The 9,806-nt window shown below is 41.5% G+C and overlaps 1 pseudogene; it reads left to right on the top strand.

Annotated features, from left to right (window-relative positions):
• Window positions 1–8,717: 8,717 nt before the first annotated feature.
• On the top strand, window positions 8,718–9,225 carry LOC103219049 (mitochondrial intermembrane space import and assembly protein 40 pseudogene; annotated as a pseudogene).
• The last annotated feature ends 581 nt before the right edge of the window (window positions 9,226–9,806 follow it).

The raw sequence follows: 9,806 nt of genomic DNA, 5'->3' as shown, positions 1-9,806 counted from the left end.
AAAATTATTTGTGATTGAGACCATAACTATATAACATATTTTTATATTAGTAAAAGTATTATATTTATAATCTTGTAAATATAATACTTGTGTTTATATAATCTCATACATATAGCACTTGTATTTATATATATTTATATGAAACTCTACATATAATGTAAGAGAGGCAGTGGTCAGTTTTAGCCTGGTGATGTGGGAAGGGGCTTCGAAAGTCAGCCAAGTCTGTCACTTCTCCTTTCAGACATTCTGTCACCCTTATCCTTGCCACCACCTCAAATCTCCTCCACCCCTCATAGCTTGCTTCCTATAGCTGACTCCTGCTATTTACTTAGTTCAAAGAAAAGAAAAAGAAAAAACTCTAAGACAGGCTGATGGCAGGCCTTGTGATAGCATTTGAGTGCCAATGCAAATGTCCACATTTTCTCTGAGTTATTACCCCGAGAGCAAAATATATGCAGAGGGACAGACTCTCTCCTGGCTAGAGGGAGTGCAGTTCGGCCCTAAGCCCTTTCTGATGGGAACAGGGAACGCTGAGGCTGCCGCTGCGGGAACCAAAGGGGTGGGTCTCCTGTGTCTGGATCATTTGGCCTGAATTTTACATTCCCCAGGAGTTTAGTATGTCAGGGCTGGGCAGGGTTGAGAGAGGCCATTAGGACAACATTCTCTTGTTTTCTTTTAATTTCCTCAGAGGAGAAGGGTCTACAATTTTGTTCAAAACATTTTCTATTCTCTCAATATCATTTACAGCAGGCAGTCCTTCTTTAATGGTGCAGGTGGAACAACTTTTTTGTTGTGCTGGACTCTGCCTTGATTTGCAGGGTTTTTATCATTCTTGATCCCTGCCACTAAATGCAAGTAGTACCCCCACCTGCAACTACGGCAGCCAGAAATACTCTACACATTTCCAAACATACACCTCCAGGGGAACAATTCCATCCAAAATTAAGAACCACTGAATGATGTCATCAAATTTGCTTTTAGTTGAGTCTAAATTATTGATTCATTAATTTAAACCATGCAAGAAGCACAGCACCTAAACCTCTTTGTGCACTTTTTATTGTCTTGCACTGTGAAGGCTACAGAGAGGAGTAAGACATCTCCTGGGATCATACTCCAAGTAAAAAGAAAAGATGAACACAAATGCTAATATTTGTTGATTTATTCATAATCATTCATTTGAATCTGTATACCAAATATCTATTTACTCTGTATCAGGGTCTGTGATTCAGACACTCTCCCCCATATATAAGACAGAAGGGGGTGCAAATACCATATGAGTTCAGAAGAACACGGAAGCCTTCTGGTAGGAGATCTGGAAGGTTCCCGGAAGTAACATTTCAGGCAGTACTTGGAAGGATTTGGATAGCTAGATGGGTGGTGTCCGGGAGAAAAAACTCCAGGTGCGAAAGCCATATGAGGAAGTGAGATGCCAGGTAACCTACTTTGACTGGAGTGACAAGTGAGAACAGTGAGTGTGACAAAGGCATCTAGAAAGCTGGGAATAAAAGACTCGCACTCTTGGGGAGTTTAGTTTCCATTCCAGTAGCCATTGAAGGGATTTCAAAGGGCATATTCACCCCAGATCCAGAGGCTGTCACATACTTGAAAACACTTCTCAGGCTCTACACCCTATCCTCTACACCCAAGCACACAAACATGCATACACACTCATACCGCTCCTTCCCCCTTTCCAGGTGAAATAGACTTTGTCCATTCATTCTCACAAACACCACTTTCCAGTAAAAGGGGAGAAGCTAGAGATGTGCAGATAGGTTTTATTCAACAGGTTTTATTGGTATAGGTTTTATGCCAATCTGCTGTGACTGGTGGAAGTGGGATTGACTGTGTTTAATCCACTTCAGCTCCCCATTGGTTCAACACTTCCTAATGCCTACCATTCTCTTATTCCTTGGCTCTCTCTAGGTTGCAAGTCCTTTGCTGACCTTCAAGGCCTCTCATTACCTGGCCTGGACCTACTTCCCCAGCCTCTTCTTCTGTACCGGCCCTCACCATGTACCTCACCCCAGCCATCCTGAGCGGCACCGTTTTATTTCACTCTCCTCTGCCCAATTTTCATGACTAGTTCCCAGCCTTTCGGTTTTCAATTCACACCCCACCTCTCCCCAGAGCCCTTTCTAAAACCTCGAGCCTCGGTTAAATGCCACCCACCTCCCACTCCCCACCTCCTTATGGATTCCTTTCAAGCCAGATTCCAGCCCACGTGATACTCTTTGAAACTATTCCAGCTCTTTTTCTCTTTTAACATTTATTGTCTGAATTATTTATCTGCCTGCATAGCACCCACGGTTGTTATAATAAGTTTCTTTTTTATGTATTAACATATACTCCCATGGCTCTTCAACCATGCTGACTGTTTTCCAGTTCCATTCTGCCCCAGGCCCTTTGCGCCTTTTTCCCTGTGCCCCAGATGCAGTCCTCACCTTCACTTCCTGCTCCCCAGCCCTTGCCCTAACCCTCACTAAACTACTCCCCACTCTTCTTCTGGGTCTCAGCCCAATAATTATTTTTTTTTCAGAAAGCCAGGTTTCTCTGATCCATATATGTCAATTTCACAAATTATCCATTTCATTGCACCAATCTCTGCTCTTTTACATTTATTTGGGTAATTTACTGATGAGGTATAGCTGCTCTAAAAAAGTTGTAAGCTTAAGAAGGCAAGATACTATATTTGTTTTTGCTCACCATTGTTACTGCTTTAACATCCAGTAAAGCACCTGGCACATAACTGTTCCAGGGGCCCAGTAGCTATTTGTTGCTAAATATATATGTGAATGAATAGGTTGGCGTCATGTGGTATGGGACCTCATATACCGTGCCATGGGATTTCCATGACCTCTAGCTACAGTGATGGATGAATAACAACAACAAAAACAAAATGCAGCTAAAATAGCATTTTAATTTCAGCTTCTCCTTAGCCTGGAAGGTTTTAGTAAAGAAAATGTGACCATTTTCTTAAGACTAGATATTGAAAGTGGTGGTTTTAACAGTTTTGTTTATCTTCAACATTGAGATTTTTTGTGTGCATGAGACCTTACACTAAGGCTTGGCTCCCAAAGGATGCTGTCACTGACTCATCGAGAAGAGATTTTAAAATGTGGTTTCTAATCAAATCATCTGTAGAACTATCAGGTGCTGCCTATGAATTTTGTGGTAATTAAGATACTGCCATGAGATATCAGTCATTAGGAGCTTTTCTCATAATCGCATCAGTTGTCCTGAAAATAAAGTCTCTTAAGCCACTACTCAGGCACACTGATTTATGAAAGCTAATGACCTGGGTCCACAGTTAGGATTTCATAGTGATGGAATGCATTCTGGTAACTCCTTTGCTCTGGAGACCAGAGAATGAGTTTACAGTTCTTAAGATCAGGACATGGTTGTGCATATTTCTGAACCTGGAAACAAAACAGAGTATTAGTCAATTGAACTCCATATCCAGAATCCACCTCCATATCAGTCTCTTAAAGGCCCCGAGCCACAAGAACAAGTGAAAAATTTAGAAAGTCAGCATTCAGTTATCCATTCAAGCTGCTAAGCAAGCTCTTACCTCCTTGCCGTCTTATCCAGCACAGGGCAGAAGAGGCTAGATTTCAACTGTGGCCTTCAACCAAGAACAGAGGATTCCAGTCAGAAGGAGAGGTGCCTCTGCCAGTGACCACCTTCCTCTCTGCAAAGCAGCAGGAACAGTGCCCAGGGAAATGCCAAAATCAGAACAAGCAAACAGACCAACCAGGCACAGTTCCTCCTTCTCGTGCCACAAAGTCCAGGATAAGATCTTCTGTATCTCTCTGGCTTCCTTCTCTCCTGTCTCTCTGCTCTGCCTATGGTATATATATAATTTTGCTTCTCAGCAATATCCTCATAAGCACCTTTTCTTCCAGAGTGAAGCCCACAGACTTCATTCTCCTGTATTTATCAGGATTAAACATCCTGTGCATTCTTCTCTATACTCTTCTGAGTCCCCTACTCCCCACAACATACACACACCATGCAAATAATTCTCCTTGTTATATCTGACTTCTTGGAGACACTCTTCAGCCATAAAATAATGAATGGCTGTTAATGGGATGATAGACATCCACTGTGCTGTGACAGATGGAAGGATTGGCCCTTCCAGGCTGACGCTATTGCGTACTCCCTCCAAGCCAACCTCAGGGTAGTCAGAGTGATATTTTTTGAAATAGAGATTCTATCTTTTCACCGCCTCCTCCCCATTTAACAATCTTGGATGTCTCCACAAAGCCTAAATAACAAAACCAACTCCTTATGAGCATTCGTTGACCTTCATGCCCTCTGTCCAGTGTTACCTTCCATCATTCTCTCTGGGGCTCCCATTCCGTACTTTTACACATCAACTCTCCTCATGTGGCTGTCACAGCGACATTCTCCATGTCTCTCTGCCTTGCCAAGGCTGTTTTGTCCAGCTTACATAAGTTTACACTTGGACACCTCCACCTGGAAAACAATGCCTTCCAGAAACATGTTTTAAACCCCTTCCCTTCCCTTCTTCCCAACCCACTCCCAGATATGGGAATTGCTTTCCCTATGCTCTCTTAGCTTCTGATTACACCTATCTTTCATTTCTAAACTTCTAGATTAGGAGACCCTGGAGTATCAGATATAAATGAAGGGTCTGAGAGCCAAAACCAAATTATCGTAGGGGGAAAGGGAGATGAACCATATAGGATCACACTAGCCACCAAGTGTGGATGAAATGGGAGTGTGAGGAACAGTACCTACAGTCAAGGTCATATTTAAGAGTACGGACAGAGGTTCAATCCAGGGGGCCATAGACAGGCAGAAACCAGACACATTAGAGCTAGATAAGAAGGGGGAACTGTACAAAATCATATCAGAATGTAGAGAAGGGAAGAAAACAATTGTGTTTGGAGGAGTTGGTTAAGTCAGCTTTCACCAAACCAAAAAGATGACATTTCAATGGAATTTTGATAAATTTGTATTTGTCAGTCTCAAAAGGAAGAAAGGGTGTCTCAAGCCCCTGTCATCAATGTTCCCAGCAGCCAGGGAGATAAATGGATGATCACAGCAGACAGTGAGGAAGTAGCAGCTCTACTTATTTTCTGTAGAAATGTTATCGCTGCAATTTGCAATTTTGAAAACCATTCGTAATTTGTCAGCAGATTATATGGAAATAATGATAAAAATTATCTAGGGTTTTCCTTCAAGCTGATTCGAGCTTATGGCATACTTAAGCTCATAGAGTCAGGAAAATTTATAAATTCTGATTCCAAAATCATGAGGACCCTATTGGGTCATTGTGTTATAATGATAAATCTACTATTTATACAGAGATTTGCATTTTGTTGTAAGAACAAAACAACTGGCACCTTCTGTGTGTTTGTAAGTTTTCTCCAATGCGTTATCCTATTTAATCCTTACAGCAATTTTGTAGCTAAGTCCTGATGTTACCCACATTTTACAGATAATGAAACTGAGGCATAGAGAAGATACATAACTCAGCCAAGACCATAACACAAGTATTTGAAACTAGGCAAGTTGACACCAAAAACTCAAGTTGTTGTTTTTCTATTGAATGCCCTCCAGCACTTCTAAATGAGGAAAGGGCAGATTTTGTGAAGGGAGTTCTTTGGGGGGAACTGTTCCATTGAGTTCTTTTCAACTCCAGACGAGTGAGGGGGACTTCAGTAGGACCACTGCGGAGCTTTGAGTTGTGTTCCCTGCAGTTGTTTGATGTAGAAATTGGTATCCCACATTTTCCCACATGTCTGGGAATTCTAGAGAGTGAGAAATAAAGGGGCAGAGCCAGGAGAGAATATTTGCTGTTATCAGTCTGCTTTCTCAGGTTGTTGGAACAAGGGATTTGTGGGTATTTTTTGTAGCCTAGTTGTGGGCCATGTGCAGGAGAAAAGCCTGTGTGTGTGTGTGGTGGGGGGGAGGTGTATCTTTCAACAACTTCAGTAGTGTCATCTTGAGGTAGGGAAGGAAGGGGTGGTGGTAGTTGGGGAGGTGGATATCTCTGCAATCCTAAGACTGAGGAAAGAATTGAAAGAGACCAGCTAGAATAGTGGTACATCCACTCCTGTCCAGGAACTGAAGGATAGCAGGGCCTAGGAGGGACCCTTCAAAGAACCCACAAAAATGCCCAGTAAAAAAGAGTGAGCTGTAGGCATTTGCCTGTTCCAGAGAGCTCAGAATCAGCTGAGAATGTAATTCATTCCAAAAATACTTACTGGTCTTTATCCCTCCTCTGTCTTCCTCCTCAACCTGAGAACTTGGGGGAAATCAAAACAGAAACCAGCAAGGGGATTGAAGGCCAGAATGCCCCAGGTGAAGGACAGATGGAGAAATGAAGAATCTAGCCATGTCCTTCATGCCATTGCTGGCTTCAAAGCCAAACAGCTCAAAATAAGAGTGGGGGAAGGCTGGACACAACCCAAATTTGGCATTGTGATTCATTTCTGGGAGTAGACACATTTGAATATCAGCATTGAGATTATGATTTCAAAGGGCCTGTTACACGCTGACCTGTGAGGAAGTGAACAATGAGAGCTGACGGGGGCAGAAGATTATCCCATTGAATAGTTGTTTTTTTTTTGTTTTGTTTTTTTTTTTGAGACGGAGTCTTGCTTTGTCGCCCAGGCTGGAGTGCAGTGGTGTGATCTTGGCTCACTGCAAGCTCTGCCTCCCGAGTTCATGCCATTCTCCTGTCTCAGCCTCCCAGGTAGCTGGGACTACAGGCACCCGCCACAATGCCTGGCTAATTTTTTGTACTTTTAGTAGAGATGGAGTTTCATCATGTTAGCCAGGATGGTCTCGATCTCCTGACCTCGTGATCCACCCGCCTCGGCCTCCCAAAGTGCTGTGGTAACAGGTGTGAGCCACCGTACCTGGCCCCATTGAATAGTTTTTAAAGGTAGAGTAGGAATCACAAATAAAAGTGCATTACCTATGAAGCAGCCTCAGAAGTTTTACTACCCAAAACTCCACTTTGAAAACACTCCTGGTAGAAGTGAGCAGATAAAAACAAAACTAAATACAGGAGGGAACATGAAGAGGTATAGAAAGGAGTGATCAAGTTACTTAATAAAGTTGTTGTCTTTTTTTTTTTAAGACAAGCACTAAAGAAAACAAAAGAAAAATAGAATTATAATTTTAGACAAGTCACAGCAGAGTTGGGGCTGAGGGTAGGATTAAAGATAAAAGCAACATGAGAACATGCTGCACAACCTGTATTTTTATGAAAGACATAAATACTAATACATTTAAAATACTATTAGCATATGTAAACATTGATATTAACAATGTAAGCTGGAAAAGGGAAAGAGAAAAAAGAAACAACAGATGTTTCGCATTGAATAAATCAAACTTTGTATTTAAGAGTTTAAGTGTATTTTATTATCAAATGCTTTCATAATAGAAAGCACACGAGAATGTAGTATTACAGTAATTAAAATAGATGTAAATGGTTAAGCTCACCAATTAAAAGACAGAGTCTCAGTTGAGATTTTTTAAAACACAAATTGTGTGGTCAACAGACCCACAAATCAAAATGATACAAGAAAATTTCAAAATCTAAGGATGGGAAAGAAATATCAGGCCAATATGAAGCAAGGGAAATCTGGAATAACAGTCTTAAAAACTATAGGGAAACAGTATCTTAAAGAAAAATATTCTAAACCAACAGAGCAAGATAAAAGGTCCATCATGAGCACATATGCCTCTAAAATGTAGCCTCCAAATACATATATATAATTTATAAAACTGTGAGAAGAAGTAGATATAGCAGCAATTATAATTAGAGATTTTTAAACACCTCTCTTTAAAAACAGATCAAATACCCAAAAATCAATATATGATTACCTGATCTGAATAATATAAGTTCACTAGCCAATTAAGAATATATCTTAGACTTAAATAAGATTTTGGGGGGGAAATGAACGTATGTTTTAACATCAGATAATCTATAAAAATAATTTATCTGTATCAATATATAAAAGAAAACCACATATGATTACCTGATGCATGAAGAAAATCATGTGCTAAGTTCAATGTCTACTTCTGATCACAAGAGAAAACAAAAACAAACACGAATTTCAGCAACCAAAGATAAAGATTTCATATCAACAATCTATTGCAAACATCACACTCAATGGAAACTTTAGATACATTCTCTTGAAGATCACATAGAGATGAAGGATGTCTCCCATCACTGCTACTTTTAAGACAGAGTAGAGTTTCAGAATTGAGGCAGGGCCTTTCAAAAGATGGTCAGCTGATGTTCAAGAGGGAAAAGGCTCATTTGTGTAAGAGCCAATGAGATGCAAGAAAGGGATCTTTGAGCATCAGTTTACTGATGATCAAGAGTCCTCATGTCCTTTACTGGTTCTGCATTAACTGATAACAGAAAGTGCCTCATGAAGGAGCCAAGTCAAAAGGGAATGAGGGTGAAGGTGTGTGGACACTCACTCTTGGCCGGGGACGTCACCTTCATTACCTCAAGCAGTCCTCTCAATAACTCTGCCAGGGAATGGCTATGATTTAATCCATTCCACAGACCAAAAAAAAAAAAAATTGAGATCAGGAAGATTAAGTAATTTATCTCCAGTCTGCACAGGTCTCAGAGGCACCCACCCTGCCTGAGGAGAGGGAGGTCATCACGTGAAGTTGCAGCAGCCACTGCCCCTTCTATAAGGTCTAAGGGCTGGGCTGCAGCCATGTGCTACTGCTGGCAGGAACAGAAGGATCGAATCATATTTGTGACCAAAGAAGACCACAAAACTCCAAGCAATGCAGAGCTGGTGGCTGATGACTCCAGTGATCCCTCCCTAGGAGGAGCATGGATCGATGCTGCCAAATGGGGACCTTAACTGGCACTACCTCTTCCTTGGGGGAATGGCCAACAGCTCCTAGAGGGAACAGCTCAAGGCAGCCTTTTCCTGCTTTCACCATAACATGAGTAGGTCAAGGGATCAGACTGTGTAGACCAGTTCTGAGCCATTCAGGAAGGCAGGCAGGAATACCCAGATCTCTATCCTCAAGAAGGGGTAGAAGAGGTAGAGGAGAAGCCAGCAGAATATGTAGAAGAAACAGTTCCCAATGAGGCCACTGCAACCAAAGAAGAGGAAGGGTCAAGTTAATGAAGGCCACACGGCTCTGGGCTCCAGTCCTTTCACTTCAGAGTAATACGAATCTTTTGCAAAAGACCTTTTAGTCACCCTCCAAGACAGCCTCTTTCCTTCTGTTGTCCTGTGCACTGTAATATACAAAATCGCTTATTTTGAGGATCAGAGGTTTTGGCCTCTTGACATATACACTGAAAAAAATGGGAGTGGTAAGTGTGCGGTCCTACCTAAACCAGTCAGAAAATGTAGCCACCCCTTTTGAATTCTTTCTCAGATTGCCCTGAATTTGTGCCACTTTTCAGTAATGTGCTGATTTTCAACAACTAAAAGTCATTATCCAGGAATGTTTCTTGTGTGTGAGCAGATTTATTCTCCTTCATTATATCCCATTTAGTAGACTGTATACCCCTTTGCAAAGTAATGCAAGTAATAGAAACAAAAATATCTTCCTTTAAAAATGCTAGACTGGGGCCTGTGTACTAGAAGAGGCCAGATGTTCAAATACGTGTTTCCCCAAACCCATATTGACCTTGTGTATATGAGCGGGTATTGTGCTTCATTCCTGATACATTCTGGTTTCCATGTTGGCATTGAGTTCCTGGTTTCCTGTGTTTGGATGGTAAAAATTTGGACCCTCCCAATCATAGCCCCTTTCGAAGTGAAGGGAAAGGCTGGTTTTTG

Source organism: Chlorocebus sabaeus, chromosome 12 (assembly GCF_047675955.1).
Source record: "Chlorocebus sabaeus isolate Y175 chromosome 12, mChlSab1.0.hap1, whole genome shotgun sequence".
In the NCBI taxonomy this organism is placed as follows: Eukaryota; Metazoa; Chordata; class Mammalia; order Primates; family Cercopithecidae; genus Chlorocebus; species Chlorocebus sabaeus.
This window is presented reverse-complemented; position numbering and strand designations above follow the sequence as displayed.